The 27,200-nt window shown below is 50.7% G+C and overlaps 61 non-coding genes and 4 pseudogenes across 61 annotated transcripts; all 65 read right to left on the bottom strand.

Annotated features, from left to right (window-relative positions):
• Nucleotides 1–120: 120 nt before the first annotated feature.
• LOC119346342 lies at nt 121–239 on the bottom strand. Its single transcript, XR_005167609.1, has one exon. It is a non-coding gene; the product is annotated as a 5S ribosomal RNA (ribosomal RNA).
• Nucleotides 240–536: 297 nt separating this feature from the next.
• On the bottom strand, nt 537–655 carry LOC119346426. The gene has a single exon (XR_005167701.1). It is a non-coding gene; the product is annotated as a 5S ribosomal RNA (ribosomal RNA).
• Nucleotides 656–951: 296 nt separating this feature from the next.
• On the bottom strand, nt 952–1,070 carry LOC119346272. Its single transcript, XR_005167538.1, has one exon. It is a non-coding gene; the product is annotated as a 5S ribosomal RNA (ribosomal RNA).
• A 292-nt stretch (nt 1,071–1,362) lies between these two features.
• Nucleotides 1,363–1,480, bottom strand: LOC119346359. Its single transcript, XR_005167630.1, has one exon. It is a non-coding gene; the product is annotated as a 5S ribosomal RNA (ribosomal RNA).
• Nucleotides 1,481–1,777: 297 nt separating this feature from the next.
• LOC119346232 lies at nt 1,778–1,896 on the bottom strand. The gene has a single exon (XR_005167500.1). It is a non-coding gene; the product is annotated as a 5S ribosomal RNA (ribosomal RNA).
• A 296-nt stretch (nt 1,897–2,192) lies between these two features.
• LOC119346257 lies at nt 2,193–2,311 on the bottom strand. Its single transcript, XR_005167524.1, has one exon. It is a non-coding gene; the product is annotated as a 5S ribosomal RNA (ribosomal RNA).
• A 297-nt stretch (nt 2,312–2,608) lies between these two features.
• Nucleotides 2,609–2,727, bottom strand: LOC119346246. Its single transcript, XR_005167514.1, has one exon. It is a non-coding gene; the product is annotated as a 5S ribosomal RNA (ribosomal RNA).
• A 297-nt stretch (nt 2,728–3,024) lies between these two features.
• LOC119346164 lies at nt 3,025–3,143 on the bottom strand. Its single transcript, XR_005167420.1, has one exon. It is a non-coding gene; the product is annotated as a 5S ribosomal RNA (ribosomal RNA).
• Nucleotides 3,144–3,429: 286 nt separating this feature from the next.
• On the bottom strand, nt 3,430–3,548 carry LOC119346394. The gene has a single exon (XR_005167667.1). It is a non-coding gene; the product is annotated as a 5S ribosomal RNA (ribosomal RNA).
• A 297-nt stretch (nt 3,549–3,845) lies between these two features.
• Nucleotides 3,846–3,964, bottom strand: LOC119346401. The gene has a single exon (XR_005167674.1). It is a non-coding gene; the product is annotated as a 5S ribosomal RNA (ribosomal RNA).
• A 297-nt stretch (nt 3,965–4,261) lies between these two features.
• On the bottom strand, nt 4,262–4,380 carry LOC119346430. Its single transcript, XR_005167706.1, has one exon. It is a non-coding gene; the product is annotated as a 5S ribosomal RNA (ribosomal RNA).
• Nucleotides 4,381–4,677: 297 nt separating this feature from the next.
• On the bottom strand, nt 4,678–4,796 carry LOC119346350. Its single transcript, XR_005167619.1, has one exon. It is a non-coding gene; the product is annotated as a 5S ribosomal RNA (ribosomal RNA).
• Nucleotides 4,797–5,092: 296 nt separating this feature from the next.
• LOC119346205 lies at nt 5,093–5,211 on the bottom strand. Its single transcript, XR_005167469.1, has one exon. It is a non-coding gene; the product is annotated as a 5S ribosomal RNA (ribosomal RNA).
• A 296-nt stretch (nt 5,212–5,507) lies between these two features.
• On the bottom strand, nt 5,508–5,626 carry LOC119346405. Its single transcript, XR_005167678.1, has one exon. It is a non-coding gene; the product is annotated as a 5S ribosomal RNA (ribosomal RNA).
• Nucleotides 5,627–5,922: 296 nt separating this feature from the next.
• Nucleotides 5,923–6,041, bottom strand: LOC119346180. The gene has a single exon (XR_005167439.1). It is a non-coding gene; the product is annotated as a 5S ribosomal RNA (ribosomal RNA).
• Nucleotides 6,042–6,340: 299 nt separating this feature from the next.
• On the bottom strand, nt 6,341–6,472 carry LOC119346436 (annotated as a pseudogene).
• Nucleotides 6,473–6,768: 296 nt separating this feature from the next.
• Nucleotides 6,769–6,887, bottom strand: LOC119346319. Its single transcript, XR_005167582.1, has one exon. It is a non-coding gene; the product is annotated as a 5S ribosomal RNA (ribosomal RNA).
• A 296-nt stretch (nt 6,888–7,183) lies between these two features.
• Nucleotides 7,184–7,302, bottom strand: LOC119346379. The gene has a single exon (XR_005167649.1). It is a non-coding gene; the product is annotated as a 5S ribosomal RNA (ribosomal RNA).
• Nucleotides 7,303–7,598: 296 nt separating this feature from the next.
• Nucleotides 7,599–7,717, bottom strand: LOC119346373. The gene has a single exon (XR_005167643.1). It is a non-coding gene; the product is annotated as a 5S ribosomal RNA (ribosomal RNA).
• Nucleotides 7,718–8,014: 297 nt separating this feature from the next.
• Nucleotides 8,015–8,133, bottom strand: LOC119346181. Its single transcript, XR_005167441.1, has one exon. It is a non-coding gene; the product is annotated as a 5S ribosomal RNA (ribosomal RNA).
• Nucleotides 8,134–8,429: 296 nt separating this feature from the next.
• Nucleotides 8,430–8,548, bottom strand: LOC119346207. The gene has a single exon (XR_005167472.1). It is a non-coding gene; the product is annotated as a 5S ribosomal RNA (ribosomal RNA).
• A 296-nt stretch (nt 8,549–8,844) lies between these two features.
• On the bottom strand, nt 8,845–8,963 carry LOC119346442. The gene has a single exon (XR_005167715.1). It is a non-coding gene; the product is annotated as a 5S ribosomal RNA (ribosomal RNA).
• A 297-nt stretch (nt 8,964–9,260) lies between these two features.
• LOC119346309 lies at nt 9,261–9,379 on the bottom strand. The gene has a single exon (XR_005167572.1). It is a non-coding gene; the product is annotated as a 5S ribosomal RNA (ribosomal RNA).
• Nucleotides 9,380–9,674: 295 nt separating this feature from the next.
• On the bottom strand, nt 9,675–9,793 carry LOC119346435. Its single transcript, XR_005167710.1, has one exon. It is a non-coding gene; the product is annotated as a 5S ribosomal RNA (ribosomal RNA).
• A 297-nt stretch (nt 9,794–10,090) lies between these two features.
• LOC119346176 lies at nt 10,091–10,209 on the bottom strand. Its single transcript, XR_005167435.1, has one exon. It is a non-coding gene; the product is annotated as a 5S ribosomal RNA (ribosomal RNA).
• Nucleotides 10,210–10,506: 297 nt separating this feature from the next.
• LOC119346422 lies at nt 10,507–10,625 on the bottom strand. Its single transcript, XR_005167696.1, has one exon. It is a non-coding gene; the product is annotated as a 5S ribosomal RNA (ribosomal RNA).
• Nucleotides 10,626–10,922: 297 nt separating this feature from the next.
• On the bottom strand, nt 10,923–11,041 carry LOC119346349. Its single transcript, XR_005167618.1, has one exon. It is a non-coding gene; the product is annotated as a 5S ribosomal RNA (ribosomal RNA).
• Nucleotides 11,042–11,338: 297 nt separating this feature from the next.
• LOC119346404 lies at nt 11,339–11,457 on the bottom strand. The gene has a single exon (XR_005167677.1). It is a non-coding gene; the product is annotated as a 5S ribosomal RNA (ribosomal RNA).
• A 297-nt stretch (nt 11,458–11,754) lies between these two features.
• On the bottom strand, nt 11,755–11,883 carry LOC119346408 (annotated as a pseudogene).
• A 297-nt stretch (nt 11,884–12,180) lies between these two features.
• Nucleotides 12,181–12,309, bottom strand: LOC119346409 (annotated as a pseudogene).
• A 296-nt stretch (nt 12,310–12,605) lies between these two features.
• On the bottom strand, nt 12,606–12,724 carry LOC119346291. The gene has a single exon (XR_005167556.1). It is a non-coding gene; the product is annotated as a 5S ribosomal RNA (ribosomal RNA).
• A 296-nt stretch (nt 12,725–13,020) lies between these two features.
• On the bottom strand, nt 13,021–13,139 carry LOC119346424. The gene has a single exon (XR_005167699.1). It is a non-coding gene; the product is annotated as a 5S ribosomal RNA (ribosomal RNA).
• A 297-nt stretch (nt 13,140–13,436) lies between these two features.
• On the bottom strand, nt 13,437–13,555 carry LOC119346258. The gene has a single exon (XR_005167525.1). It is a non-coding gene; the product is annotated as a 5S ribosomal RNA (ribosomal RNA).
• A 296-nt stretch (nt 13,556–13,851) lies between these two features.
• LOC119346299 lies at nt 13,852–13,970 on the bottom strand. The gene has a single exon (XR_005167562.1). It is a non-coding gene; the product is annotated as a 5S ribosomal RNA (ribosomal RNA).
• A 297-nt stretch (nt 13,971–14,267) lies between these two features.
• Nucleotides 14,268–14,386, bottom strand: LOC119346441. The gene has a single exon (XR_005167714.1). It is a non-coding gene; the product is annotated as a 5S ribosomal RNA (ribosomal RNA).
• Nucleotides 14,387–14,683: 297 nt separating this feature from the next.
• LOC119346381 lies at nt 14,684–14,802 on the bottom strand. Its single transcript, XR_005167651.1, has one exon. It is a non-coding gene; the product is annotated as a 5S ribosomal RNA (ribosomal RNA).
• Nucleotides 14,803–15,099: 297 nt separating this feature from the next.
• On the bottom strand, nt 15,100–15,218 carry LOC119346389. Its single transcript, XR_005167661.1, has one exon. It is a non-coding gene; the product is annotated as a 5S ribosomal RNA (ribosomal RNA).
• A 296-nt stretch (nt 15,219–15,514) lies between these two features.
• LOC119346235 lies at nt 15,515–15,633 on the bottom strand. Its single transcript, XR_005167503.1, has one exon. It is a non-coding gene; the product is annotated as a 5S ribosomal RNA (ribosomal RNA).
• Nucleotides 15,634–15,930: 297 nt separating this feature from the next.
• Nucleotides 15,931–16,049, bottom strand: LOC119346178. Its single transcript, XR_005167437.1, has one exon. It is a non-coding gene; the product is annotated as a 5S ribosomal RNA (ribosomal RNA).
• Nucleotides 16,050–16,563: 514 nt separating this feature from the next.
• Nucleotides 16,564–16,682, bottom strand: LOC119346461. The gene has a single exon (XR_005167731.1). It is a non-coding gene; the product is annotated as a 5S ribosomal RNA (ribosomal RNA).
• A 297-nt stretch (nt 16,683–16,979) lies between these two features.
• Nucleotides 16,980–17,108, bottom strand: LOC119346440 (annotated as a pseudogene).
• Nucleotides 17,109–17,405: 297 nt separating this feature from the next.
• Nucleotides 17,406–17,524, bottom strand: LOC119346431. The gene has a single exon (XR_005167707.1). It is a non-coding gene; the product is annotated as a 5S ribosomal RNA (ribosomal RNA).
• A 297-nt stretch (nt 17,525–17,821) lies between these two features.
• On the bottom strand, nt 17,822–17,940 carry LOC119346362. The gene has a single exon (XR_005167633.1). It is a non-coding gene; the product is annotated as a 5S ribosomal RNA (ribosomal RNA).
• Nucleotides 17,941–18,237: 297 nt separating this feature from the next.
• LOC119346454 lies at nt 18,238–18,356 on the bottom strand. Its single transcript, XR_005167723.1, has one exon. It is a non-coding gene; the product is annotated as a 5S ribosomal RNA (ribosomal RNA).
• A 297-nt stretch (nt 18,357–18,653) lies between these two features.
• Nucleotides 18,654–18,772, bottom strand: LOC119346256. Its single transcript, XR_005167523.1, has one exon. It is a non-coding gene; the product is annotated as a 5S ribosomal RNA (ribosomal RNA).
• A 297-nt stretch (nt 18,773–19,069) lies between these two features.
• On the bottom strand, nt 19,070–19,188 carry LOC119346191. Its single transcript, XR_005167453.1, has one exon. It is a non-coding gene; the product is annotated as a 5S ribosomal RNA (ribosomal RNA).
• Nucleotides 19,189–19,485: 297 nt separating this feature from the next.
• On the bottom strand, nt 19,486–19,604 carry LOC119346167. The gene has a single exon (XR_005167424.1). It is a non-coding gene; the product is annotated as a 5S ribosomal RNA (ribosomal RNA).
• Nucleotides 19,605–19,901: 297 nt separating this feature from the next.
• LOC119346266 lies at nt 19,902–20,020 on the bottom strand. The gene has a single exon (XR_005167532.1). It is a non-coding gene; the product is annotated as a 5S ribosomal RNA (ribosomal RNA).
• A 297-nt stretch (nt 20,021–20,317) lies between these two features.
• Nucleotides 20,318–20,436, bottom strand: LOC119346241. Its single transcript, XR_005167509.1, has one exon. It is a non-coding gene; the product is annotated as a 5S ribosomal RNA (ribosomal RNA).
• A 297-nt stretch (nt 20,437–20,733) lies between these two features.
• Nucleotides 20,734–20,852, bottom strand: LOC119346463. The gene has a single exon (XR_005167732.1). It is a non-coding gene; the product is annotated as a 5S ribosomal RNA (ribosomal RNA).
• A 297-nt stretch (nt 20,853–21,149) lies between these two features.
• On the bottom strand, nt 21,150–21,268 carry LOC119346414. Its single transcript, XR_005167687.1, has one exon. It is a non-coding gene; the product is annotated as a 5S ribosomal RNA (ribosomal RNA).
• Nucleotides 21,269–21,565: 297 nt separating this feature from the next.
• On the bottom strand, nt 21,566–21,684 carry LOC119346157. The gene has a single exon (XR_005167412.1). It is a non-coding gene; the product is annotated as a 5S ribosomal RNA (ribosomal RNA).
• A 297-nt stretch (nt 21,685–21,981) lies between these two features.
• On the bottom strand, nt 21,982–22,100 carry LOC119346162. The gene has a single exon (XR_005167418.1). It is a non-coding gene; the product is annotated as a 5S ribosomal RNA (ribosomal RNA).
• A 297-nt stretch (nt 22,101–22,397) lies between these two features.
• Nucleotides 22,398–22,516, bottom strand: LOC119346290. The gene has a single exon (XR_005167555.1). It is a non-coding gene; the product is annotated as a 5S ribosomal RNA (ribosomal RNA).
• A 296-nt stretch (nt 22,517–22,812) lies between these two features.
• Nucleotides 22,813–22,931, bottom strand: LOC119346165. The gene has a single exon (XR_005167421.1). It is a non-coding gene; the product is annotated as a 5S ribosomal RNA (ribosomal RNA).
• Nucleotides 22,932–23,228: 297 nt separating this feature from the next.
• Nucleotides 23,229–23,347, bottom strand: LOC119346242. Its single transcript, XR_005167510.1, has one exon. It is a non-coding gene; the product is annotated as a 5S ribosomal RNA (ribosomal RNA).
• Nucleotides 23,348–23,644: 297 nt separating this feature from the next.
• LOC119346173 lies at nt 23,645–23,763 on the bottom strand. Its single transcript, XR_005167431.1, has one exon. It is a non-coding gene; the product is annotated as a 5S ribosomal RNA (ribosomal RNA).
• Nucleotides 23,764–24,060: 297 nt separating this feature from the next.
• LOC119346336 lies at nt 24,061–24,179 on the bottom strand. The gene has a single exon (XR_005167602.1). It is a non-coding gene; the product is annotated as a 5S ribosomal RNA (ribosomal RNA).
• Nucleotides 24,180–24,476: 297 nt separating this feature from the next.
• Nucleotides 24,477–24,595, bottom strand: LOC119346453. Its single transcript, XR_005167722.1, has one exon. It is a non-coding gene; the product is annotated as a 5S ribosomal RNA (ribosomal RNA).
• A 297-nt stretch (nt 24,596–24,892) lies between these two features.
• On the bottom strand, nt 24,893–25,011 carry LOC119346403. The gene has a single exon (XR_005167676.1). It is a non-coding gene; the product is annotated as a 5S ribosomal RNA (ribosomal RNA).
• A 297-nt stretch (nt 25,012–25,308) lies between these two features.
• On the bottom strand, nt 25,309–25,427 carry LOC119346184. Its single transcript, XR_005167444.1, has one exon. It is a non-coding gene; the product is annotated as a 5S ribosomal RNA (ribosomal RNA).
• Nucleotides 25,428–25,724: 297 nt separating this feature from the next.
• LOC119346168 lies at nt 25,725–25,843 on the bottom strand. The gene has a single exon (XR_005167425.1). It is a non-coding gene; the product is annotated as a 5S ribosomal RNA (ribosomal RNA).
• Nucleotides 25,844–26,140: 297 nt separating this feature from the next.
• LOC119346337 lies at nt 26,141–26,259 on the bottom strand. Its single transcript, XR_005167603.1, has one exon. It is a non-coding gene; the product is annotated as a 5S ribosomal RNA (ribosomal RNA).
• Nucleotides 26,260–26,556: 297 nt separating this feature from the next.
• Nucleotides 26,557–26,675, bottom strand: LOC119346160. The gene has a single exon (XR_005167415.1). It is a non-coding gene; the product is annotated as a 5S ribosomal RNA (ribosomal RNA).
• A 297-nt stretch (nt 26,676–26,972) lies between these two features.
• LOC119346365 lies at nt 26,973–27,091 on the bottom strand. The gene has a single exon (XR_005167635.1). It is a non-coding gene; the product is annotated as a 5S ribosomal RNA (ribosomal RNA).
• Between the last annotated feature and the right edge of the window lie 109 nt (nt 27,092–27,200).

Consider the following 27,200-nt stretch of genomic DNA (forward strand, 5'->3'; position numbering starts at 1 on the left):
CTCATGAATCGTAAGCACCCAGCTATAACTTACCGCACTCGTGCAAAATAATAAAACATGGTAAATATATTACTTACACGTGCGTTTTGTTTTGCAAGCGGCGCAAAAAAAATTAAAAAGGGAATGCAACACGAGGACTTCCCAGGAGGTGACCCATCCTAGTACTACTCTCGCCGAAGCACGCTTAACTTCGGAGTTCTGATGGGATCCAGTGCTTTAGTGCTGGTATGATCGCATCCGACATGTTACCCCCGTCTTCGTCCCTTATCCTTGCCCCTCCCAGCTCCACTACAAAGACGATTGTACATTGCTTTGTTCGCTCCCTCTCAACTACGGAGACGAGTTTAACGCGGTTTCCACCCCTCCCTCTCAACCGCACTAGTGCACGCTTGCCGCGCCACAACGCCGCCGCTAGACTCGTGAATCGTAAGCACCCAGCTATAACTTACCGCACTCGTGCAAAATAATAAAACATGTTAAATATATTACTTACACGTGCGTTTTGTTTTGCAAGCGGCGCAAAAAAAATTAAAAAGGGAATGCAACATGAGGTCTTCCCAGGAGGTCACCCATCCTAGTACTACTCTTGCCCAAGCACGCTTAACTTTGGAGTTGTGATGGGATCCGGTGCTTTAGTGCTGGTATGATCGCATCCGACAAGTTACCCCCGTCTTCGTCCCTTATCCTTGCCCCTCCCAGCTCCACTACAAAGACGATTGTACATTGCTTTGGCCGCTCCCTCTCAACTACGGAGATGAGTTTAACGCGGTTTCCACCCCTCCCTCTCAACCGCACCAGTGCACGCTTGCCGCGCCACAACGCCGCCGCTAGACTCGTGAATCGTGAGCACCCAACTATAACTTACCGCACTCGTGCAAAATAATAAAACACAGTAATATATTACTTACACGTGCATTTTCTTTTGCAAGCGGCGCAAAAAAAATTAAAAAGGGAATGCAACACGAGGACTTCCCAGGAGGACACCCATCCTAGTACTACTCTCGCCCAAGCACGCTTAACTTCGGAGTTCTCATGGGATCCAGTGCTTTAGTGCTGGTATGATTGCATCCGACATGTTATCCCCGTCTTCGTCCCTTATCCTTGCCCCTCCCAGCTCCACTACAAAGACAATTGTACATTGCTTTGGCCGCTCCCTCTCAACTACAGAGATGGGTTTAACACGGTTTCCACCCCTCTCTCTCAACCGCACCAGTGCACGCTTGCCGCGCCACAACGCCGATGCTAGACTCGTGAATCGTGAGCACCCAGCTATAACTTACCGCACTTGTGCAAAATAATAAAACACGGTAAATATATTACTTACACGTGTGTTTTGTTTTGCAAGCGGCGCAAAAAAAAAAGGGAATGCAACACGAGGACTTCCAGGAGGACACCCATCCTAGTACTACTCTCGCCCAAGCACGCTTAACTTCGGAGTTCTGATGGGATCCGGTGCTTTAGTGCTGGTATGATCGCGTCCGACATGTTACCTCCGTCTTCGTCCCTCATCCTTGCCCCTCCCAGCTCCACTACAAAGACGATTGTACATTGCTTTGGCCGCTCCCTCTCAACTACGGAGACGAGTTTAACGCGGTTTCCACCCCTCCCTCTCAACCGCACCAGTGCACGCTTGCCGCGCCACAACGCCGCCGCTAGACTCGTGAATCATGAGCACCCAGCTATAACTTACCGCACTCGTGCAAAATAATAAAACACGGTAAATATATTACTTACACGTGCGTTTTGTTTTGCAAGAGGCGCAAAAAAAATTAAAAAAGGAATGCAGCACGAGGACTTCCCAGGAGGTCACCCATCCTAGTACTACTCTCGCCCAAGCACGCTTAACTTCGGAGTTCTGATGGGATCCGGTGCTTTAGTGCTAGTATGATCGCATCCGACATGTTACCCCCGTCTTCGTCCCTTATCCTTGCCCCTCCCAGCTCGACTACAAAGACGATTGTACATTGCTTTGGCCGCTCCCTCTCAACTACGGAGACGAGTTTAATGCGGTTTCCCCCCCTCCCTCTCAACCGCACCAGTGCACGCTTGCCGCGCCACAACGCCGACGCTGGACCCGTGAATCGTGAGCACCCAGCTATAACTTACCGCACTCGTGCAAAATAATAAAACACGGTAAATATATTACTTACACGTGCGTTCTGTTTTGCAAGCGGCGCAAAAAAATTAAAAAGGGAATGCAACACGAGGACTTCCCAGGAGGTCACCCATCCTAGTACTACTCTCGCCCAAGCACGCTTAACTTCGGAGTTCGGATGCGATCCGATGCTTTAGTGCCGGTATGATCGCATCCGACATGTTACCCCCGTCTTCGTCCCTTATCCTTGCCCTTCCCAGCTCCACTACAAAGACGATTGTACATTGCTTTGGCCGCTCCCTCTCAACTACGGAGACGAGTTTAACGCGGTTTCCACCCCTCCATCTCAACCGCACCAGTGCACGCTTGCCGCGCCACAACGCCGACACTGGACCCGTGAATCGTGAGCACCCAGCTATAACTTACCGCACTCGTGCAAAATAATAAAACACGGTAAATATATTACTTACACGTGCGTTTTGTTTTGCAAGCGGCGCAAAAAAAAATAAAAACGGAATGCAACACGAGGACTTCCCAAGAGGTCACCCATCATAGTACTACTCTCGCCCAAGCACGCTTAACTTCGGAGTTCTGATCGGATCCGGTGCTTTAGTGCTGGTATGATCGCATCCGACATGTTACCCCCATCTTCGTCCCTTATCCTTGCCCCTCCCAGCTCCACTACAAAGACGATTGTACATTGCTTTGGCCGCTCCCTCTCAACTATGGAGACGAGTTTAACGCCGTTTCCACCCCTCCCTCTCAACCGCACCAGTGCACGCTTGCCGCGCCACAACGCCGACGCTGGACCCGTGAATCGTGAGCACCCAGCTATAACTTACCGCACTCGTGCAAAATAATAAAACACGGTAAATATATTACTTACACGTGCGTTTTGTTTTCCAAGCGGCGCAAAAAAAATTAAAAAGGGAATGCAACACGAGGACTTCCCAGGAGGTCACCCATCCTAGTACTACTCTCGCCCAAGCACGCTTAACTTCGGAGTTCTGATGGGATCCGGTGCTTTAGTGCTGGTATGATAGCATCCGACATGTTACCCCCGTCTTGGTCCCTTATCCTTGCCCCTCACAGCTCCACTATTACATTGCTTTGGCCGCTCCCTCTTAACTACGGAGACGAGTTTAACGCGGTTTCCACCCCTCCCTCTCAACCGCACCAGTGCACGCTTGCCGCGCCACAACGCCGACGCTGGACCCGTGGATCGTGAGCACCCAGCTATAACTTACCGCACTCGTGCAAAATAATAAAACACGGTAAATACATTACTTACACGTGCGTTTTGTTTTGCAAGCGGCGCAAAAAAAATTAAAAAGGGAATGCAACACGAGGACTTCCCAGGAGGTCACCCATCCTAGTACTACTATCGCCCAAGCACGCTTAACTTGGGAGTTCCAATGGGATCCGGTGCTTTAGTGCTGGTATGATCGCATACGACATGTTACCCCCGTCTTCGTCCCTTATCCTTGCCCCTCCCAGCTCCACTACAAAGACGATTGTACATTGCTTTGGCCGCTCCCTCTCAACTACGGAGACGAGTTTAACGCGGTTTCCACCCCTCCCTCTCAACCGCACCAGTGCACGCTTGCCGCGCCACAACGCCGCCGCTAGACTCGTGAATCGTGAGCACCCAGCTATAACTTACCGCACTTGTGCAAAATAATAAAACAAGGTAAATATATTACTTACGCGTGCGTTTTGTTTTTGCAAGCGGCGCAAAAAAAATAAAGAGGGAATGCAACACGAGGACTCCACAGGAGGTCACCCATCCTAGTACTACTCTCGCCGAAGCACACTTAACTTCGGAGTTCTAATGGGATCCGGTGCTTTAGTGCTGGTATGATCGCATCCGACATGTTACCTCCGTCTTCGTCCCTTATCCTTGCCCCTCCCAGCTCCACTACAAAGACGATTGTAGATTGCATTGGCCGCTCCCTCTCAACTACGGAGACGAGTTTAACGCGGTTTCCACCCCTCCCTCTCAACCGCACCAGTGCACGCTTGCCGCGCCACAACGCCGCCGCTAGACTCGTGAATCGTGAGCACCCAGCTATAACTTACCGCACTTGTGCAAAATAATAAAACACAGTAAATATATTACTTACACGTGCGTTTTGTTTTGCAAGCGGCGCAAAAAAAATTAAAAAGGGAATGCAACACGAGGACTTCCCAGGAGGTCCCCCATCCTAGTACTACTCTCGTCCAAGCACGCTTAACTTCGGAGTTTCGATGGGATCCAATGGCTTAGTGCTGGTATGATCGCATCCGACATGTTACCCCCGTCTTCGTCCCTTATCCTTGCCCCTCCCAGCTCCACTACAAAGACGATTGTACATTGCTTTGGCCGCTCCCTCTCAACTATGGAGACGAGTTTAACGCGGTTTCCACCCCTTCCTCTCAACCGCACTAGTGCACGCTTGCCGCGGCACAACGCCGCCGCTAGACTCGTGAATCGTGAGCACCCAGCTATAACTTACCGCACTCGTGCAAAATAATAAAACACGGTAAATATATTACTTACACGTGCGTTTTGTTTTGCAAGCGGCGCAAAAAAAATTAAAAAGGGAATGCAACACGAGGACTTCCCAGGAGGTCACCCATCCTAGTACTACTCTCGCCGAAGCACACTTAACTTCGGAGTTCTGATGGGATCCGGTGCTTTAGTGCTGGTATGATCGCATCGGACATGTTACCCCCGTCTTCGTCCCTTATCCTTGCCCCTCCCAGCTCCACTACAAAGACGATTGTACATTGCTTTGGCCACTCCCTCTCAACTACGGAGACGAGTTTAACGCGGTTTCCACCCCTCCCTCTCAACCGCACCAGTGCACGCTTGCCGCGCCACAACGCCGCCGCTAGACTCGTGAATCGTGAGCACCCAGCTATAACTTACCGCACTTGTGCAAAATAATAAAACACGGTAAATATATTACTTACACGTGCGTTTTGTTTTGCAAGCGGCGCAAAAAAAATAAAAAGGGAATGCAACACGAGGACTCCCCAGGAGGTCACCCATCCTAGTACTACTCTCGCCCAAGCACGCTTAACTTCGGAGTTCTGATGGGATCCGGTGCTTTAGTGCTGGTATGATCGCATCCGACATGTTACCTCCGTCTTCGTCCCTTATCCTTGCCCCTCCCAGCTCCACTACAAAGACAATTGTACATTGCTTTGGCCGCTCCCTCTCAACTACGGAGACGAGTTTAACGCGGTTTCCACCCCTCCCTCTCAACCGCACTAGTGCACGCTTGCCGCAGCACAACGCCGCCGCTAGACTCGTGAATCGTGAGCACCCAACTATAACTTATCGCACTCGTGCAAAACAATAAAACACGGTAAATATATTACTTACACGTGCGTTTTGTTTTGCAAGCGGCGCAAAAAAATTAAAAAGGGAATGCAACACGAGGACTTCCCAGGAGGTCACCCATCCTAGTACTACTCTCGCCGAAGCACGCTTAACTTTGGAGTTCTGATGGGATCCGGTGGTTTAGTGCTGGTATGATCACATCTGACATGTTACCCCCGTCTTCGTCCCTTATCCTTGCCCCTCCCAGCTCCACTACAAAGACGATTGTACATTGCTTTGGCCGCTCCCTCTCAACTACGGAGACGAGTTTAACGCGGTTCCCACCCCTCCCTCTCAACCGCACCAGTGCATGTTTGCCGCGGCACAACGCCGCCTCTAGACTCGTGAATCGTGAGCACCCAGCTATAACTTACCGCACTCGTGCAAAATAATAAAACACGGTAAATATATTACTTACACGTGCGTTTTGTTTTGCAAGCGGCGCAAAAAAAATAAAAAGGGAATGCAACACGAGGACTTTCCAGGAGGTCACCCATCCTAGTACTACTCTCGCCCAAGCACGCTTAACTTCGGAGTTCTGATGGGATCCGGTGCTTTAGTGCTGGTATGATCGCATCCGACATGTTACCCCCGTCTTCGTCCCTTATCCTTGCCCCTCCCAGCTCCACTAAAAAGACGATTGTACATTGCTTTGGCCGCTCCCTCTCAACTACGGAGACGAGTTTAACGCGGTTTCCACCCCCCCCCCTCTCAACCGCACCAGTGCACGCTTGCCGCGCCACAACGCCGCCGCTAGACTCGTGAATCGTGAGCACCCAGCTATAACTTACCGCACTTGTGCAAAATAATAAAACACGGTAAATATATTACTTACACGTGCATTTTGTTTTGCAAGCGGCGCAAAAAAAAATAAAAAGGGAATGCAACACGAGGACTTCCCAGGAGGTCACCCATCCTAGTAATACTCTCGCCCAAGCACGCTTAACTTCGGTGCTTAACTTCGGTGTTCTGATGGGATCCGGTGCTTTAGTGCTGGTATGATCGCATCTGACATGTTACCCCCGTCTTTTTCCCTTATCCTTGCCCCTCCCAGCTCCACTACAAAGACGATTGTACATTGCTTTGGCCGCTCCCTCTCAACTACGGAGACGAGTTTAACGCGGTTTCCACCCCTCCCTCTCAACCGCACCAGTGCATGTTTGCCGCGCCACAACGCCGCCTCTAGACTCGTGAATCGTGAGCACCCAGCTATAACTTACCGCACTCGTGCAAAATAATAAAACACGGTAAATATATTACTTACACGTGCGTTTTGTTTTGCAAGCGGCGCAAAAAAAATAAAAAGGGAATGCAACACGAGGACTTCCCAGGAGGTCACCCATCCTAGTAATACTCTCGCCCAAGCACGCTTAACTTCGGTGTTCTGATGGGATCCGGTGCTTTAGTGCTGGTATGATCGCATCCGACATGTTACCACCGTCTTCGTCCCTTATCCTTGCCCCTCCCAGCTCCACTACAAAGACGATTGTACATTGCTTTGGCCGCTCCCTCTCAACTACAGAGACGAGTTAACGCGGTTTCCACCCCTCCCTCTCAACCGCACCAGTGCACGCTTGCCGCGCCACAACGCCGCCGCTAGACTCGTGAATCGTGAGCACCCAGCTATAACTTACCGCACTCGTGCAAAATAATAAAACACGGTAAATATATTACTTACACGTGCGTTTTGTTTTGCAAGCGGCGCAAAAAAAATTAAAAAGGGAATGCAACACGAGGACTTCCCAGGAGGTCACCCATCCTAGTACTACTCTTGCCCAAGCACGCTTAACTTCTGAGTTCTGATGGGATCCAATGCTTTAGTGCTGGTATGATCGCATCCGACATGTTACCCCCGTCTTCGTCCCTTATCCTTGCCCCTCCCAGCTCCACTACAAAGACGATTGTACATTCCTTTGGCCGCTCCCTCTCAACTACGGAGACGAGTTTAACGCGTTTTCCACCCCTCCCTCTCAACTGCACTAGTGCACGCTTGCCGCGGCACAACGCCGCCGCTAGACTCGTGAATCGTGAGCACCCAACTATAACTTACCGTACTCGTGCAAAATAATAAAACACGGTAAATATATTACTTACACGTGCGTTTTGTTTTGCAAGCGGCGCAAAAAAATTAAAAAGGGAATGCAACACGAGGACTTCCCAGGAGGTCACCCATCCTAGTACTACTCTCGCCGAAGCACGCTTAACTTTGGAGTTCTGATGGGATCCGGTGGTTTAGTGCTGGTATGATCACATCCGACATGTTACCCCCGTCTTCGTCCCTTATCCTTGCCCCTCCCAGCTCCACTACAAAGACGATTGTACATTGCTTTGGCTGCTCCCTCTCAACTACGGAGACGAGTTTAACGCGGTTTCCACCCCTCCCTCTCAACCGCACCAGTGCACGTTTGCCGCGCCACAACGCCGCCTCTAGACTCGTGAATCGTGAGCACCCAGCTATAACTTACCGCACTCGTGCAAAATAATAAAAGACGGTAAATATATTACTTACACGTGCGTTTTGTTTTGCAAGCGGCGCAAAAAAAAATAAAAAGGGAATGCAACACGAGGACTTTCCAGGAGGTCACCCATCCTAGTACTACTCTCGCCCAAGCACGCTTAACTTCGGAGTTCTGATGGGATCCGGTGCTTTAGTGCTGGTATGATCGCATCCGACATGTTACCCCCGTCTTCGTCCCTTATCCTTGCCCCTCTCAGCTCCACTACAAAGACGATTGTACATTGCTTTGGCCGCTCCCTCTCAACTACGGAGACGAGTTTAACGCGGTTTCCACCCCTCCCTCTCAACCGCACCAGTGCACGCTTGCCGCGCCACAACGCCGCCGCTAGACTCGTGAATCGTGAGCACCCAGCTATAACTTACCGCACTCGTGCAAAATAATAAAACACGGTAAATATATTACTTACACGTGCGTTTTATTTTGCAAGCGGCGCAAAAAAAATAAAAAGGGAATGCAACACGAGGACTTCCCAGGAGGTCACCCATCCTAGTAATACTCTCGCCCAAGCACGCTTAACTTCGGAGTTCTGATGGGATCCGGTGCTTTAGTGCTGGTATGATCGCATCCGACATGTTACCCCCGTCTTAGTCCCTTATCCTTTCCCCTCCCAGCTCCACTACAAAGACGATTGTACATTTCTTTGGCCGCTCGCTCTCAACTACAGAGACGAGTTAACGCGGTTTCCACCCCTCCCTCTCAACCGCACCAGTGCACGCTTGCCGCGCCACAACGCCGCCTCTAGACTCGTGAATCGTGAGCACCCAGCTATAACTTACCGCACTCGTGCAAAATAATAAAACACGGTAAATATATTACTTACACGTGCGTTTTGTTTTGCAAGCGGCGCAAAAAAAATTAAAAAGGGAATGCAACACGAGGACTTCCCAGTAGGTCATCAATCCTAGTTCTACTCTCGCGCAAGCACGCTTAACTTCAGAGTTCTGATGGGATTCAGTGCTTTAGTGCTGCTATGACCGCATCCGACATGTTACCCACGTCTTCGTCCCTTATCCTTGCCCCTCCCAGCTCCACTACAAAGACGATTGTACATTGCTTTGGCCGCTTCCTCTCAACTACGGAGACGAGTTTAACGCGGTTTCCACCCCTCCCTCTCAACCGCACTAGTGCACGCTTGCCGCGGCACAACGCCGCCGCTAGACTCGTGAATCTTGAGCACCCAGCTATAACTTACCGCACTCGTGCAAAATAATAAAACACGGTCAATATATTACTTACACGTGCGTTTTGTTTTGCAAGCGGCGCAAAAAAAATTAAAAAGGGAATGCAACACGAGGACTTCCCAGAAGGTCAACCATCCTAGTACTACTCTCGCCCAAGCACGCTTAACTTCGGAGTTCTAATGGGATCCGGTGCTTTTGTGCTGGTATGATCGCATCTGACATGTTACCCCCGTCTTCGTCCCTTATCCTTGCCCCTCCCAGCTCCACTACAAAGACGATTGTACATTGCTTTGGCCGCTCCCTCTCAACTATGGAGACGAGTTTAACGCGGTTTCTACCCCTCCCTCTCAACCGCACCAGTGCACGCTTGCCGCGCCACAACGCGCCGCTAGACTCGTGAATCGTGAGCACCCAGCTATAACTTACCGCACTCGTGCAAAATAATAAAACACGGTAAATATATTACTTACACGTGCGTTTTTTTTTGCAAGCGGCGCAAAAAAAATAAAAAGGGAATGCAACACGAGGACTTCCCAGGAGGTCACTCATCCTAGTGCTACTCTCGCCGAAGCACGCTTAACTTCGGAGTTTTGATGGGATCCGGTGCTTTAGTGCTGGTATGATCGCATCCAACATGTTACCCCCGTCTTCGTCCCTTATCCTTGCTCCTCCCAACTCCACTACAAAGACGATTGTACATTGCTTTGGCCGCTCCCTCTCAACTACGGAGACGAGTTTAACGCGGTTTCCACCCCTCCCTCTCAACCGCACCAGTGCACGCTTGCCGCGCCACAACGCCGCCGCTAGACTCGTGAATCATGAACACCCAGCTATAACTTACCGCACTCGTGCAAAATAATAAAACACGGTAAATATATTACTTACACATGCGTTTTGTTTGGCAAGCGGCGCAAAAAAAATTAAAAAGGGAATGCAACACGAGGACTTCCCAGGAGGTCACCCATCCTAGTACTACTCTCGCCCAAGCATGCTTAACTTCGGAGTTCTGATGGGATCCGGTGCTTTAGTGCTGGTATGATCGCATCCGACATGTTACCCCCGTCTTCGTCCCTTATCCTTGCCCCTCCCAGCTCCACTACAAAGACGATTGTACATTGCTTTGGCCGCTCCCTCTCAACTACGGAGACGAGTTTAACGCGGTTTCCACCCCTCCCTCTCAACCGCACCAGTGCACGCTTACCGCGCCACAACGCCGCCGCTAGACTCGTGAATCGTGAGCACCCAGCTATAACTTACCGCACTCGTGCAAAATAATAAAACACGGTAAATATATTACTTACACGTGCGTTTTGTTTTGCAAGCGGCGCAAAAAAAATTAAAAAGGGAATGCAACACGAGGACTTCCCAGGAGGTCACCCATCCTAGTACTACTCTCGCCCAAGCACGCTTAACTTCGGAGTTTTGATGGGATACAGTGCTTTAGTGCTGGTATGATCGTATCCAACATGTTACCCCCGTCTTCGTCCCTTATCCTTGCCCCTCCCAGCTCCACTACAAAGACGATTGTACATTGCTTTGGCCGCTCCCTCTCAACTACGGAGACGAGTTTAACGCGATTTCCACCCCTCCCTCTCAACCGCACTAGTGCACGCTTGCCGCGGCACAACGCCGCCGCTAGACTCATGAATCGTGAGCACCCAGCTATAACTTACCGCACTCGTGCAAAATAATAAAACACGGTAAATATATTACTTACATGTGCGTTTTGTTTTGCAAGCGGCGCAAAAAAAATTAAAAAGGGAATGCAACACGAGGACTTCCCAGGAGGTCACCCATCCTAGTACTACTCTCGCCCAAGCACGCTTAACTTCGAAGTTCTGATGGGATACAGTGCTTTAGTGCTGGTATGATCGCATCGAACATGTTACCCCCGTCTTCGTCCCTTATCCTTGCCCCTCCCAGCTCCACTACAAAGACGATTGTACATTGCTTTGGCCGCTCCCTCTCAACTACGGAGACGAGTTTAACGCGATTTCCACCCCTCCCTCTCAACCGCACTAGTGCACGCTTGCCGCGGCACAACGCCGCCGCTAGACTCATGAATCGTGAGCACCCAGCTATAACTTACCGCACTCGTGCAAAATAATAAAACACGGTAAATATATTACTTACACGTGCGTTTTGTTTTGCAAGCGGCGCAAAAAAAATTAAAAAGGGAATGCAACACGAGGACTTCCCAGGAGGTCACCCATCCTAGTACTACTCTCGCCGAAGCACACTTAACTTCGGGGTTCTGATGGGATCCGGTGCTTTAGTGCTGGTATGATCGCATCTGACATGTTACCCCCGTCTTCGTCCCTTATCCTTGCCCCTCCCAGCTCCACTACAAAGACGATTGTACATTGCTTTGGCCGCTCCCTCTCAACTACGGAGACGAGTTTAACGTGGTTTCCACCCCTCCCTCTCAACCGCACCAGTGCACGCTTGCCGCGCCACAACGCCGCCGCTAGACTCGTGAATCGTGAGCACCCAGCTATAACTTACCGCACTCGTGCAAAATAATAAAACACGGTAAATATATTACTTACACGTGCGTTTTGTTTTGCAAGCGGCGCAAAAAATAAATAAAAGGGAATGCAACACGAGGACTTCCCAGGAGGTCACCCATCCTAGTACTACTCTCGCCCAAGCACGCTTAACTTCGGATAACTTCGGAGTTCTGATGGGATCCGGTGCTTTAGTGCTGGTATGATCGCATCCGACATATTACCCCCGTCTTCGTCCCTTATCCTTGCCCCTCCCAGCTCCACTACAAAGACGATTGTACATTGCTTTGGCCGCTCCCTCTCAACTACGGAGACGAGTTTAACGCGGTTTCCACCCCTCCCTCTCAACCGCACCAGTGAACGCTTGCCGCGCCACAACGCCGCCGCTAGACTCGTGAATCGTGAGCACCCAGCTATAACTTACCGCACTCGTGCAAAATAATAAAACACGGTAAATATATTACTTACACGTGTGTTTTGTTTTGCAAGCGGCGCAAAAAATAAATAAAAGGGAATGCAACACGAGGACTTCCCAGGAGGTCACCCATCCTAGTACTACTCTCGCCCAAGCACGCTTAACTTCGGATAACTTCGGAGTTCTGATGGGATCCGGTGCTTTAGTGCTGGTATGATCGCATCCGACATGTTACCCCCGTCTTCGTTCCTTATCCTTGCCCCTCCCAGCTCCACTACAAAGACGATTGTACATTGCTTTGGCCGCTCCCTCTCAACTACAGAGACGAGTTAACGCGGTTTCCACCCCTCCCTCTCAACCGCACCAGTGCACGCTTGCCGCGCCACAACGCCGCCGCTAGACTCGTGAATCGTGAGCACCCAGCTATAACTTACCGCACTCGTGCAAAATAATAAAACACGGTAAATATATTACTTACACGTGCGTTTTGTTTTGCAAGCGGCGCAAAAAAAATTAAAAAGGGAATGCAACACGAGGACTTCCCAGGAGGTCACCCATCCTAGTACTACTCTCGCCCAAGCACGATTAACTTCGGAGTTCTGATGGGATCCAATGCTTTAGTGCTGGTATGATCGCATCCGACATGTTACCCCCGTCTTCGTCCCTTATCCTTGCCCCTCCCAGCTCCACTACAAAGACGATTGTACATTCCATTGGCCGCTCCCTCTCAACTACGGAGACGAGTTTAACGCGGTTTCCACCCCTCCCTCTCAACCGCACTAGTGCACGCTTGCCGCAGCACAACGCCGCCGCTAGACTCGTGAATCGTGAGCACCCAACTATAACTTACCGCACTCGTGCAAAATAATAAAACACGGTAAACATATTACTTACACGTGCGTTTTGTTTTGCAAGCGGCGCAAAAAAATTAAAAAGGGAATGCAACACGAGGACTTCCCAGGAGGTCAACCATCCTAGTACTACTCTCACCGAAGCACGCTTAACTTTGGAGTTCTGATGGGATCCGGTGGTTTAGTGCTGGTATGATCACATCCGACATGTTACCCCCGTCTTCGTCCCTTATCCTTGCCCCTCCCAGCTCCACTACAAAGACGATTGTACATTGCTTTGGCCGCTCCCTCTCAACTACGGAGACGAGTTTAACGCGGTTTCCACCCCTCCCTCTCAACCGCACCAGTGCATGTTTGCCGCGCCACAACGCCGCCTCTAGACTCGTGAATCGTGAGCACCCAGCTATAACTTACCGCACTCGTGCAAAATAATAAAAGACGGTAAATATATTACTTACACTTTCGTTTTGTTTTGCAAGCGGCGCAAAAAAAAATAAAAAGGGAATGCAACACGAGGACTTTCCAGGAGGTCACCCATCCTAGTACTACTCTCGCCCAAGCACGCTTAACTTTGGAGTTCTGATGGGATCCGGTGCTTTAGTGCTGGTATGATCGCATCCGACATGTTACCCCCGTCTTCGTCCCTTATCCTTGCCCCTCCCAGCTCCACTACAAAGACGATTGTACATTGCTTTGGCCGCTCCCTCTCAACTACGGAGACAAGTTTAACGCGGTTTCCACCCCTCCCTCTCAACCGCACCAGTGCATGCTTGCCGCGCCACAACGCCGCCGCTAGACTCGTGAATTGTGAGTACCCAGCTATAACTTACCGCACTCGTGCAAAATAATAAAACACGGTAAATATATTACTTACACGTGCGTTTTGTTTTGCAAGCGGCGCAAAAAAAATAAAAAGGGAATGCAACACGAGGACTTCCCAGGAGGTCACCCATCCTAGTAATACTCTCGCCCAAGCACGCTTAATTTCGGAGTTCTGATGGGATCCGGTGCTTTAGTGCTGGTATGATCGCATCCGACATGTTACCCCCGTCTTCGTCCCTTATCCTTGCCCCTCCCAGCTCCACTACAAAGACGATTGTACATTGCTTTGGCCGCTCGCTCTCAACTACAGAGACGAGTTAACGCGGTTTCCACCCCTCCCTCTCAACCGCACCAGTGCACGATTGCCGCGCCACAACGCCGCCGCTAGACTCGTGAATCGTGAGCACCCAGCTATAACTTACCGCACTCGTGCAAAATAATAAAACACGGTAAATATATTACTTACACGTGCGTTTTGTTTTGCAAGCGGCGCAAAAAAAAATTAAAAAGGGAATGCAACACGAGGACTTCCCAGGAGGTCACCCATCCTAGTTGTACTCTTGCCCAAGCACGCTTAACTTCGGAGTTCTGATGGGATTCAATGCTTTAGTGCTGGTATGACCCCATCCGACATGTTACCCACGTCTTCGTCCCTTATCCTTGCCCCTCCCAGCTCCACTACAAAGACGATTGTACATTGCTTTGGCCGCTTCCTCTCAACTACGGAGACGAGTTTAACGCGGTTTCCACCCCTCCCTCTCAACCGCACTAGTGCACGCTTGCCGCGGCACAACGCCGCCGCTAGACTCGTGAATCGTGAGCACCCAGCTATAACTTACCGCACTCGTGCAAAATAATAAAACACGGTAAATATATTACTTACACGTGCGTTTTCTTTTGCAAGCGGCGCAAAAAAATTTAAAAAGGGAATGCAACACGAGGACTTCCCAGGAGGTCACCCATCCGAGTACTACTCTCGCCGAAGCACGCTTAACTTCAGAGTTCTAATGGGATCCAGTGCTTTAGTGCTGGTATGATCGCATCCGACATGTTACCCCCGTCTTCGTCCCTTATCCTTGCCCCTCCCAGCTCCACTACAAAGACGATTGTACATTGCTTTGGCCGCTCCCTCTCAACTACGGAGACGAGTTTAACGCGGTTTCCACCCCTCCCTCTCAACCGCACCAGTGCACGCTTGCCGCGCCACAACGCCGCCGCTAGACTCGTGAATCGTGAGCACCCAGCTATAACTTACCGCACTCGTGCAAAATAATAAAACACGGCAAATATATTACTTACACGTGCGTTTTTTTTTGCAAGCGGCGCAAAAAAAATTAAAAAGGGAATGCAACACGAGGACTTCCCAGGAAGTCACCCATCCTAGTACTACTCTCGCCGAAGCACGCTTAACTTCGGAGTTTTGATGGGATCCGGTGCTTTAGTGCTGGTATGATCGCATCCAACATGTTACCCCCGTCTTCGTCCCTTATCCTTGCTCCTCCCAACTCCACTACAAAGACGATTGTACATTGCTTTGGCCGCTCCCTCTCAACTACGGAGACGAGTTTAACGCGGTTTCCACTCCTCCCTCTCAACCGCACCAGTGCACACTTGCCGCGCCACAACGCCGCCGCTAGACTCGTGAATCATGAGCACCCAGCTATAACTTACCGCACTCGTGCAAAATAATAAAACACGGTAAATATATTACTTACACATGCGTTTTGTTTTGCAAGCGGCGCAAAAAAAATAAAAAGGAAATGCAACACGAGGACTTCCCAGGAGGTCACCCATCCTAGTACTACTCTCGCCCAAGCATGCTTAACTTCGGAGTTCTGATGGGATCCGGTGCTTTAGTGCTGGTATGATCGCATCCGACATGTTACCCCCGTCTTCGTCCCTTATCCTTGCCCCTCCCAGCTCCACTACAAAGACGATTGTACATTGCTTTGGCAACTCCCTCTCAACTACGGAGACGAGTTTAACGCGGTTTCCACCCCTCCATCTCAACCGCACCAGTGCACGCTTACCGCGCCACAACGCCGCCGCTAGACTCATGAATCGTGAGCACCCAGCTATAACTTACCGCACTCGTGCAAAATAATAAAACACGGTAAATATATTACTTACACGTGCGTTTTGTTTTGCAAGCGGCGCAAAAAAAATTAAAAAGGGAATGCAACACGAGGACTTCCCAGGAGGTCACCCATCCTAGTACTACTCTCGCCCAAGCACACTTAACTTCGGAGTTCTGATGGGATCCAGTGCTTTAGTGCTGGTATGATCGCATCCGACATGTTACCCCCGTCTTCGTCCCTTATCCTTGCCCCTCCCAGCTCCACTACAAAGACGATTGTACATTGCTTTGGCCGCTCCCTCTCAACTACGGAGACGAGTTTAACGCGATTTCCACCCCTCCCTCTCAACCGCACTAGTGCACGCTTGCCGCGGCACAACGCCGCCGCTAGACTCATGAATCGTGAGCACCCAGCTATAACTTACCGCACTCGTGCAAAATAATAAAACACGGTAAATATATTACTTACACGTGCGTTTTGTTTTGCAAGCGGCGCAAAAAAAATTAAAAAGGGAATGCAACACGAGGACACGAGTTTAACGCGATTTCCACCCCTCCCTCTCAACCGCACTAGTGCACGCTTGCCGCGGCACAACGCCGCCGCTAGACTCATGAATCGTGAGCACCCAGCTATAACTTACCGCACTCGTGCAAAACAATAAAACACGGTAAATATATTACTTACACGTGCGTTTTGTTTTGCAAGCGGCGCAAAAAAAAATTAAAAAGGGAATGCAACACGAGGACTTCCCAGGAGGTCACCCATCCTAGTACTACTCTCGCCCAAGCACGCTTAACTTCAGAGTTCTGATGGGATCCGGTGCTTTAGTGCTGGTATGATCGCATCCAACATGTTACCCCCGTCTTCGTCCCTTATCCTTGCCCCTCCCAGCTCCACTACAAAGACGATTGTACATTGCTTTGGCCGCTCCCTCTCAACTACGGAGACGAGTTTAACGCGGTTTCCACCCCTCCCTCTCAACCGCACCAGTGCACGTTTGCCGCGCCACAACGCCGCCGCTAGACTCGTGAATCGTGAGCACCCAGCTATAACTTACCGCACTCGTGCAAAATAATAAAACACGGTAAATATATTACTTACACGTGCGTTTTGTTTTGCAAGCGGCGCAAAAAATAAATAAAAGGGAATGCAACATGAGGACTTCCCAGGAGGTCACCCATCCTAGTACTACTCTCGCCCAAGCACGCTTAACTTCGGATAACTTCGGAGTTCTGATGGGATCCGGTGCTTTAGTGCTGGTATGATCGCATCAGACATATTACCCCCGTCTTCGTCCCTTATCCTTGCCCCTCCCAGCTCCATTACAAAGATGATTGTACATTGCTTTGGCCGCTCCCTCTCAACTACGGAGACGAGTTTAACGCGGTTTCCACCCCTCCCTCTCAACCGCACCAGTGCACGCTTGCCGCGCCACAACGCCGCCGCTAGACTCGTGAATCGTGAGCAGCCAGCTATAACTTACCGCACTCGTGCAAAATAATAAAACACGGTAAATATATTACTTACACGTGTGTTTTGTTTTGCAAGCGGCGCAAAAAAAATTAAAAATGAAATGCAACACGAGGACTTCCCAGGAGGACACCCATCCTAGTACTACTCTCGCACAAGCACGCTTGACTTCGGAGTTCTGATGGGATTCAGTGCTTTAGTGCTGGTATGATCACATCCGACATGTTACCCCCGTCTTCATCCCTTATCCTTGCCCCTCCCAGCTCCACTACAAAGACGATTGTACATTGCTTTGGCCGCTCCCTCTCAACTACGGAGACGAGTTTAATGCGGTTTCCACCCCTCCCTCTCAACCGCACTAGTGCACGCTTGCCGCGGCATAACGCCGCCGCTAGACTCGTGAATCGTGAGCACCCAGCTATAACTTACCGCACTCGTGCAAAATAATAAAACACGGTAAATATATTACTTATACGTGCGTTTTGTTTTGCAAGCGGCGCAAAAAATTTTAAAAAGGGAATGCAACACGAGGACTTCCCAGGAGGTCACCCATCCTAGTACTACTCTCGCCGAAGCACGCTTAACTTCAGAGTTCTGATGGGATCCGATGCTTTAGTGCTGGTATGATCGCATCCGACATGTTACACCCGTCTTCGTCCCTTATCCTTGCCCCTCCCAGCTCCACTACAAAGACGATTGTACATTGCTTTGGCCGCTCCCTCTCAACTACGGAGACGAGTTTAACGCGGTTTCCACCCCTCCCTCTCAACCGCACCAGTGCACGCTTGCCGCGCCACAACGCCGACGCTGGACCCGTGAATCGTGAGCACCAAGCTATGAGTTACCGCACTCGTGCAAAATAATAAAACACGGTAAATATATTACTTACACGTGCGTTTTGTTTTGCAAGCGGCGCGAAAAAAATTAAGAAGGGAATGCAACACGAGGACTTCCCAGGAGGTCACCCATTCTAGTACTACTCTCGCCCAAGCACGCTTAACTTCGGAGTTCTGATGGGATCCGGTGCTTTAGTGCTGGTATGATCGCATCCGACATGTTACCCCGTTCTTCGTCCCTTATCCGTGCCCCTCCCAGCTCCACTATAAAGACGATTGTACATTGCTTTGGCCGCTCCCTCTCAACTACGGAGACGAGTTTAACGCGGTTTCCACCCCTCCCTCTCAACCGCACTAGTGCACGCTTGCCGCGCCACAACGCCGACGCTGGACCCGTGAATCGTGAGCACCCAGCTATGACTTACCGCACTCGTGCAATATAATAAAACACGATAAATATATTACTTACACGTGCGTTTTGTTTTGCAAGCGGCGCGAAAAAAATTAAAAAGGGAATGCAACACGAGGACTTCCCAAGAGGTCACCCATCCTAGTACTACTCTCGCCCAAGCACGCTTAACTTCAGAGTTCTGATGGGATCCGATGCTTTAGTGCTGGTATGATCGCATCCGACATGTTACACCCGTCTTCGTCCCTTATCCTTGCCCCTCCCAGCTCCACTACAAAGACGATTGTACATTGCTTTGGCCGCTCCCTCTCAACTACGGAGACGAGTTTAACGCGGTTTCCACCCCTCCCTCTCAACCGCACCAGTGCACGCTTGCCGCGCCACAACGCCGACGCTGGACCCGTGAATCGTGAGCACCAAGCTATGACTTACCGCACTCGTGCAAAATAATAAAACACGGTAAATATATTACTTACACGTGCGTTTTGTTTTGCAAGCGGCGCGAAAAAAATTAAGAAGGGAATGCAACACGAGGACTTCCCAGGAGGTCACCCATTCTAGTACTACTCTCGCCCAAGCACGCTTAACTTCAGAGTTCTGATGGGATCCGGTGCTTTAGTGCTGGTATGATCGCATCCGACATGTTACCCCGTTCTTCGTCCCTTATCCTTGCCCCTCCCAGCTCCACTATAAAGACGATTGTACATTGCTTTGGCCGCTCCCTCTCAACTACGGAGACGAGTTTAACGCGGTTTCCACCCCTCCCTCTCAACCGCACTAGTGCACGCTTGCCGCGCCACAACGCCGACGCTGGACCCGTGAATCGTGAGCACCCAGCTATGACTTACCGCACTCGTGCAATATAATAAAACACGGTAAATATATTACTTACACGTGCGTTTTGTTTTGCAAGCGGCGCGAAAAAAATTAAAAAGGGAATGCAACACGAGGACTTCCCAAGAGGTCACCCATCCTAGTACTACTCTCGCCCAAGCACGCTTAACTTCGGAGTTCTGATGGGATCCGGTGCTTTAGTGCTAGTATGATCGCATCCGACATGTTACCCCGGTCTCCGTCCCTTATCCTTGCCCCTCCCAGCTCCACTACAAAGACGATTGTACATTGCTTTGGCCGCTCCCTCTCAACTACGGAGACGAGTTTAACGCGGTTTCCACCCCTCCCTCTCAACCGCACCAGTGCACGCTTGCCGCGCCACAACGCCGACGCTGGACCCGTGAATCGTGAGCACCCAGCTATGACTTACCGCACTCGTGCAAAATAATAAAACACGGTAAATATATTACTTACACGTGCGTTTTGTTTTGCAAGCGGCGCGAAAAAAATTAAAAAGGGAATGCAACACGAGGACTTCCCAGGAGGTCACCCATCCTAGTACTACTCTCGCCCAAGCACGCTTAACTTCGGAGTTTTGATGGGATCCAGTGCTTTAGTGCTGGTATGATCGCATCCGACATGTTACCCCGGTCTTCGTCCCTTATCCTTGCCCCTCCCAGCTCCACTACAAAGACGATTGTACATTGCTTTGGCCGCTCCCTCTCAACTACGGAGACGAGTTTAACGCGGTTTCCACCCCTCCCTCTCAACCGCACCAGTGCACGCTTGCCGCGCCACAACGCCGACGCTGGACCCGTGAATCGTGAGCACCCAGCTATGACTTACCGCACTCGTGCAAAATAATAAAACACGGTAAATATATTACTTACACGTGCGTTTTGTTTTGCAAGCGGCGCGAAAAAAATTAAAAAGGGAATGCAACACGAGGACTTCCCAGGAGGTCACCCATCCTAGTACTAATCTCGCCCTAGCACGCTTAACTTCGAAGTTCTGATGGGATCCGGTGCTTTAGTGCTGGTATGATCACATCCGACATGTTACCCCGGTCTTCGTCCCTTATCCTTGCCCCTCCCAGCTCCACTACAAAGACGATTGTACATTGCTTTGGCCGCTCCCTCTCAACTACGGAGACGAGTTTAACGCGGTTTCCACCCCTCCCTCTCAACCGCACCAGTGCACGCTTGCCGCGCCACAACGCCGACGCTGGACCCGTGAATCGTGAGCACCCAGCTATGAGTTACCGCACTCGTGCAAAATAATAAAACACGGTAAATATATTACTTACACGTGCGTTTTGTTTTGCAAGCGGCGCGAAAAAATTTAAAAAGGGAATGCAACACGAGGACTTCCCAGGAGGTCACCCATCCTAGTACTACTCTCGCCCAAGCACGCTTAACTTCAGAGTTCTGATGGGATCCGGTGCTTTAGTGCTGGTATGATCGCATCCGACATGTTACCCCGGTCTTCGTCCCTTATCCTTGCCCCTCCCAGCTCCACTACAAAGACGATTGTACATTGCTTTGGCCGCTCCCTCTCAACTACGGAGACGAGTTTAACGCGGTTTCCACCCCTCCCTCTCAACCGCACCAGTGCACGCTTGCCGCGCCACAACGCCGACGCTGGACCCGTGAATCGTGAGCACCCAGCTATGACTTACCGCACTCGTGCAAAATAATAAAACACGGTAAATATATTACTTACACGTGCGTTTTGTTTTGCAAGCGGCGCGAAAAAAATTAAAAAGGGAATGCAACACGAGGACTTCTCAGGAGGTCACCCATCCTAGTACTACTCTCGCCCAAGCACGCTTAACTTCGGAGTTCTGATGGGATCCGGTGCTTTAGTGCTGGTATGATCGCATCCGACATGTTACCCCGGTATTCGTCCCTTATCCTTGCCCCTCCCAGCTCCACTACAAAGACGATTGTACATTGCTTTGGCCGCTCCCTCTCAACTACGGAGACGAGTTTAACGCGGTTTCCACCCCTCCCTCTCAACCGCACCAGTGCACGCTTGCCGCGCCACAACGCCGACGCTGGACCCGTGAATCGTGAGCACCCAGCTATGACTTACCGCACTCGTGCAAAATAATAAAACACGGTAAATATATTACTTACACGTGCGTTTTGTTTTGCAAGCGGCGCGAAAAAAATTAAAAAGGGAATGCAACACGAGGACTTCCCAGGAGGTCACCCATCCTAGTACTACTCTCGCCCAAGCACGCTTAACTTTGGAGTTCTGATGGGATCCGGTGCTTTAGTGCTGGTATGATCGCATCCGACCTGTTACCCCGGTCTTCATCCCTTATCCTTGCCCCTCCCAGCTCCACTACAAAGACGATTGTACATTGCTTTGGCCGCTCCCTCTCAACTACGGAGACGAGTTTAACGCGGTTTCCACCCCTCCCTCTCAACCGCACCAGTGCACGCTTGCCGCGCCACAACGCCGACGCTGGACCCGTGAATCGTGAGCACCCAGCTATGACTTACCGCACTCGTGCAAAATAATAAAACACGGTAAATATATTACTTACACGTGCGTTTTGTTTCGCAAGCGGCGCGAAAAAAATTAAAAAGGGAATGCAACACGAGGACTTCCCAGGAGGTCACCCATCCTAGTACTACTCTCGCCCAAGCACGCTTAACTTCGGAGTTCTGATGGGATCCGGTGCTTTAGTGCTGGTATGATCGCATCCGACATGTTACCCCGGTCTTCGTCCCTTATTCTTGCCCCTCCCAGCTCCACTACAAAGACGATTGTACATTGCTTTGGCCGCTCCCTCTCAACTACGGAGACGAGTTTAACGCGGTTTCCACCCCTCCCTCTCAACCGCACCAGTGCACGCTTGCCGTGCCACAACGCCGACGCTGGACCCGTGAATCGTGAGCACCCAGCTATGACTTACCGCACTCGTGCAAAATAATAAAACACGGTAAATATATTACTTACACGTGCGTTTTGTTTTGCAAGCGGCGCGAAAAAAATTAAAAAGGGAATGCAACACGAGGACTTCCCAGGAGGTCACCCATCCTAGTACTACTCTCGCCCAAGCACGCTTAACTTCGGAGTTCTAATGGGATCCGATGCTTTAGTGCTAGTATGATCACATCCGACATGTTACCCCGGTCTTCGTCCCTTATCCTTGCCCCTCCCTGCTCCACTACAAAGACGATTGTACATTGCTTTGGCCGCTCCCTCTCAACTATGAGACGAGTTTAACGCGGTTTCCACCCCTCCCTCTCAACCGCACCAGTGCACGCTTGCCGCGCCACAACGCCGACGCTGGACCCGTGAATCGTGAGCACCCAGCTATGACTTACCGCACTCGTGCAAAATAATAAAACACGGTAAATATATTACTTACACGTGCGTTTTGTTTTGCAAGCGGCGCGAAAAAAATTACGAAGGGAATGCAACACGAGGACTTCCCAGGAGGTCACCCATCCTAGTACTACTCTCGCCCAAGCACGCTTAACTTCGGAGTTCTGATGGGATCCGATGCTTTAGTGCTGGTATGATCGCATCCGACATGTTACCCGGTTCTTCGTCCCTTATCCTTGCCCCTCCCAGCTCCACTATAAAGACGATTGTACATTGCTTTGGCCGCTCCCTCTCAACTACGGAGACGAGTTTAACGCGGTTTCCACCCCTCCCTCTCAACCGCACCAGTGCACGCTTGCCGCGCCACAACGCCGACGCTGGACCCGTGAATCGTGAGCACCCAGCTATGACTTACCGCACTCGTGCAATATAATAAAACACGGTAAATATATTACTTACACGTGCGTTTTGTTTTGCAAGCGGCGCGAAAAAAATTAAAAAGGGAATGCAACACGAGGACTTCCCAGGAGGTCACCCATCCTAGTACTACTCTCGCCCAAGCACGCTTAACTTCGGAGTTCTGATGGGATCCAGTGCTTTAGTGCTGGTATGATCGCATCGGACATGTTTCCCCGGTCTCCGTCCCTTATCCTTGCCCCTCCCAGCTCCACTACAAAGACGATTGTACATTGCTTTGGCCGCTCCCTCTCAACTACGGAGACGAGTTTAACGCGGTTTCCACCCCTCCCTCTCAACCGCACCAGTGCACGCTTGCCGCGCCACAACGCCGACGCTGGACCCGTGAATCGTGAGCACCCAGCTATGACTTACCGCACTCGTGCAAAATAATAAAACACGGTAAATATATTACTTACACGTGCGTTTTGTTCTGCAAGCGGCGCGAAAAAAATTAAAAAGGGAATGCAACACGAGGACTTCCCAGGAGGTCACCCATCCTAGTACTACTCTCGCCCAAGCACGCTTAACTTCGGAGTTCTGATGGGATCCGGTGCTTTAGTGCTGGTATGATCGCATCCGACATGTTACCCCGGTCTTCGTCCCTTATACTTGCCCCTCCCAGCTCCACTACAAAGACGATTGTACATTGCTTTGGCCGCTCCCTCTCAACTACGGAGACGAGTTTAACGCGGTTTCCACCCCTCCCTCTCAACCGCACCAGTGCACGCTTGCCGCGCCACAACGCCGACGCTGGACCCGTGAATCGTGAGCACCCAGCTATGACTTACCGCACTCGTGCAAAATAATAAAACACGGTAAATATATTACTTACACGTGCGTTTTGTTTTGCAAGCGGCGCGAAAAAAATTAAAAAGGGAATGCAACACGAGGACTTCCCAGGAGGTCACCCATCCTAGTACTACTCTCGCCCAAGCACGCTTAACTTCGGAGTTGTGATGGGATCCGGTGCTTTAGTGCTGGTATGATCGCAACCGACATGTTACCCCGGTCTTCGTCCCTTATCCTTGCCCCTCCCAGCTCCACTACAAAGATGATTGTACATTGCTTTGGCCGCTCCCTCTCAACTACGGAGACGAGTTTAACGCGGTTTCCACCCCTCCCTCTCAACCGCACCAGTGCACGCTTGCCGCGCCACAACGCCGACGCTGGACCCGTGAATCGTGAGCACCCAGCTATGACTTACCGCACTCGTGCAAAATAATAAAACACGGTAAATATATTACTTACACGTGCGTTTTGTTTTGCAAGCGGCGCGAAAAAAATTAAAAAGGGAATGCAACACAAGGACTTCCCAGGAGGTCACCCATCCTAGTACTACTCTCGCCCAAGCACGCTTAACTTCGGAGTTCTGATGGGATCCGGTGCTTTAGTGCTGGTATGATCGCATCCGACATGTTACCCCGGTCTTCGTCCCTTATCCTTGCCCCTCCCAGCTCCACTACAAAGACGATTGTACATTGCTTTGGCCGCTCCCTCTCAACTACGGAGACGAGTTTAACGCGGTTTCCACCCCTCCCTCTCAACCGCACCAGTGCACGCTTGCCGCGCCACAACGCCGACGCTGGACCCGTGAATCGTGAGCACCCAGCTATGACTTACCGCACTCGTGCAAAATAATAAAACACGGTAAATATATTACTTACACGTGCGTTTTGTTTTGCAAGCGGCGCGGAAAAAATTAAAAAGGGAATGCAACACGAGGACTTCCCAAGAGGTCACCCATCCTAGTACTACTCTCGCCCAAGCACGCTTAACTTCGGAGTTCTGATGGGATCCGGTGCTTTAGTGCTGGTATGATCGCATCCGACATGTTACCCCGGTCTTCGTCCCTTATCCTTGCCCCTCCCAGCTCCACTACAAAGACGATTGTACATTGCTTTGGCCGCTCCCTCTCAACTACGGAGACGAGTTTAACGCGGTTTCCACCCCTCCCTCTCAACCGCACCAGTGCACGCTTGCCGCGCCACAACGCCGACGCTGGACCCGTGAATCGTGAGCACCCAGCTATGACTTACCGCACTCGTGCAAAATAATAAAACACGGTAAATATATTACTTACACGTGCGTTTTGTTTTGCAAGCGGCGCGAAAAAAATTAAAAAGGGAATGCAACACGAGGACTTCCCAGGAGGTCACCCATCCTAGTACTACTCTCGCCCAAGCACGCTTAACTTCGGAGTTCTGATGGGATCCGGTGCTTTAGTGCTGGTATGATCGCATCCGACCTGTTACCCCGGTCTTCGTCCCTTATCCTTGCCCCTCCCAGCTCCACTACAAAGACGATTGTACATTGCTTTGGCCGCTCCCTCTCAACTACGGAGACGAGTTTAACGCGGTTTCCACCCCTCCCTCTCAACCGCACTAGTGCACGCTTGCCGCGCCACAACGCCGACGCTGGACCCGTGAATCGTGAGCACCCAGCTATGACTTACCGCACTCGTGCAATATAATAAAACACGGTAAATATATTACTTACACGTGCGTTTTGTTTTGCAAGCGGCGCGAAAAAAATTAAAAAGGGAATGCAACACGAGGACTTCCCAAGAGGTCACCCATCCTAGTACTACTCTCGCCCAAGCACGCTTAACTTCGGAGTTCTGATGGGATCCGGTGCTTTAGTGCTAGTATGATCGCATCCGACATGTTACCCCGGTCTCCGTCCCTTATCCTTGCCCCTCCCAGCTCCACTACAAAGACGATTGTACATTGCTTTGGCCGCTCCCTCTCAACTACGGAGACGAGTTTAACGCGGTTTCCACCCCTCCCTCTCAACCGCACCAGTGCACGCTTGCCGCGCCACAACGCCGACGCTGGACCCGTGAATCGTGAGCACCCAGCTATGACTTACCGCACTCGTGCAAAATAATAAAACACGGTAAATATATTACTTACACGTGCGTTTTGTTTTGCAAGCGGCGCGAAAAAAATTAAAAAGGGAATGCAACACGAGGACTTCCCAGGAGGTCACCCATCCTAGTACTACTCTCGCCCAAGCACGCTTAACTTCGGAGTTGTGATGGGATCCGGTGCTTTAGTGCTGGTATGATCGCAACCGACATGTTACCCCGGTCTTCGTCCCTTATCCTTGCCCCTCCCAGCTCCACTACAAAGATGATTGTACATTGCTTTGGCCGCTCCCTCTCAACTACGGAGACGAGTTTAACGCGGTTTCCACCCCTCCCTCTCAACCGCACCAGTGCACGCTTGCCGCGCCACAACGCCGACGCTGGACCCGTGAATCGTGAGCACCCAGCTATGACTTACCGCACTCGTGCAAAATAATAAAACACGGTAAATATATTACTTACACGTGCGTTTTGTTTTGCAAGCGGCGCGAAAAAAATTAAAAAGGGAATGCAACACAAGGACTTCCCAGGAGGTCACCCATCCTAGTACTACTCTCGCCCAAGCACGCTTAACTTCGGAGTTCTGATGGGATCCGGTGCTTTAGTGCTGGTATGATCACATCCGACATGTTACCCCGGTCTTCGTCCCTTATCCTTGCCCCTCCCAGCTCCACTAGAAAGACGATTGTACATTGCTTTGGCTGCTCCCTCTCAACTACGGCGACGAGTTTAACACGGTTTCCACCCCTCCCTCTCAACCGCACCAGTGCACGCTTGCCGCGCCACCACGCCGACGCTGGACCCGTGAATCGTGAGCACCCAGCTATGACTTACCGCACTCGTGCAAAATAATAAAACACGGTAAATATATTACTTACACGTGTGTTTTGTTTTCCAAGCGGCGCGAAAAAAATTAAAAAGGGAATGCAACACGAGGACTTCCCAGGAAATCACCCATCCTAGTACTACTCTCGCCCAAGCACGCTTAACTTTGAAGTTCTGATGGGATCCGGTGCTTTAGTGCTGGTATGATCGCATCCGACATGTTACCCCGGTCTTCGACCCTTATCCTTGCCCCTCCCAGCTCCACTACAAAGACGATTGTACATTGCTTTGGCCGCTCCCTCTCAACTCGTGCGTTTTGTTTTG

The sequence above is a fragment of the Triticum dicoccoides genome, unplaced genomic scaffold (assembly GCF_002162155.2).
Source record: "Triticum dicoccoides isolate Atlit2015 ecotype Zavitan unplaced genomic scaffold, WEW_v2.0 scaffold4092, whole genome shotgun sequence".
Taxonomy (NCBI): Eukaryota; Viridiplantae; Streptophyta; class Magnoliopsida; order Poales; family Poaceae; genus Triticum; species Triticum dicoccoides.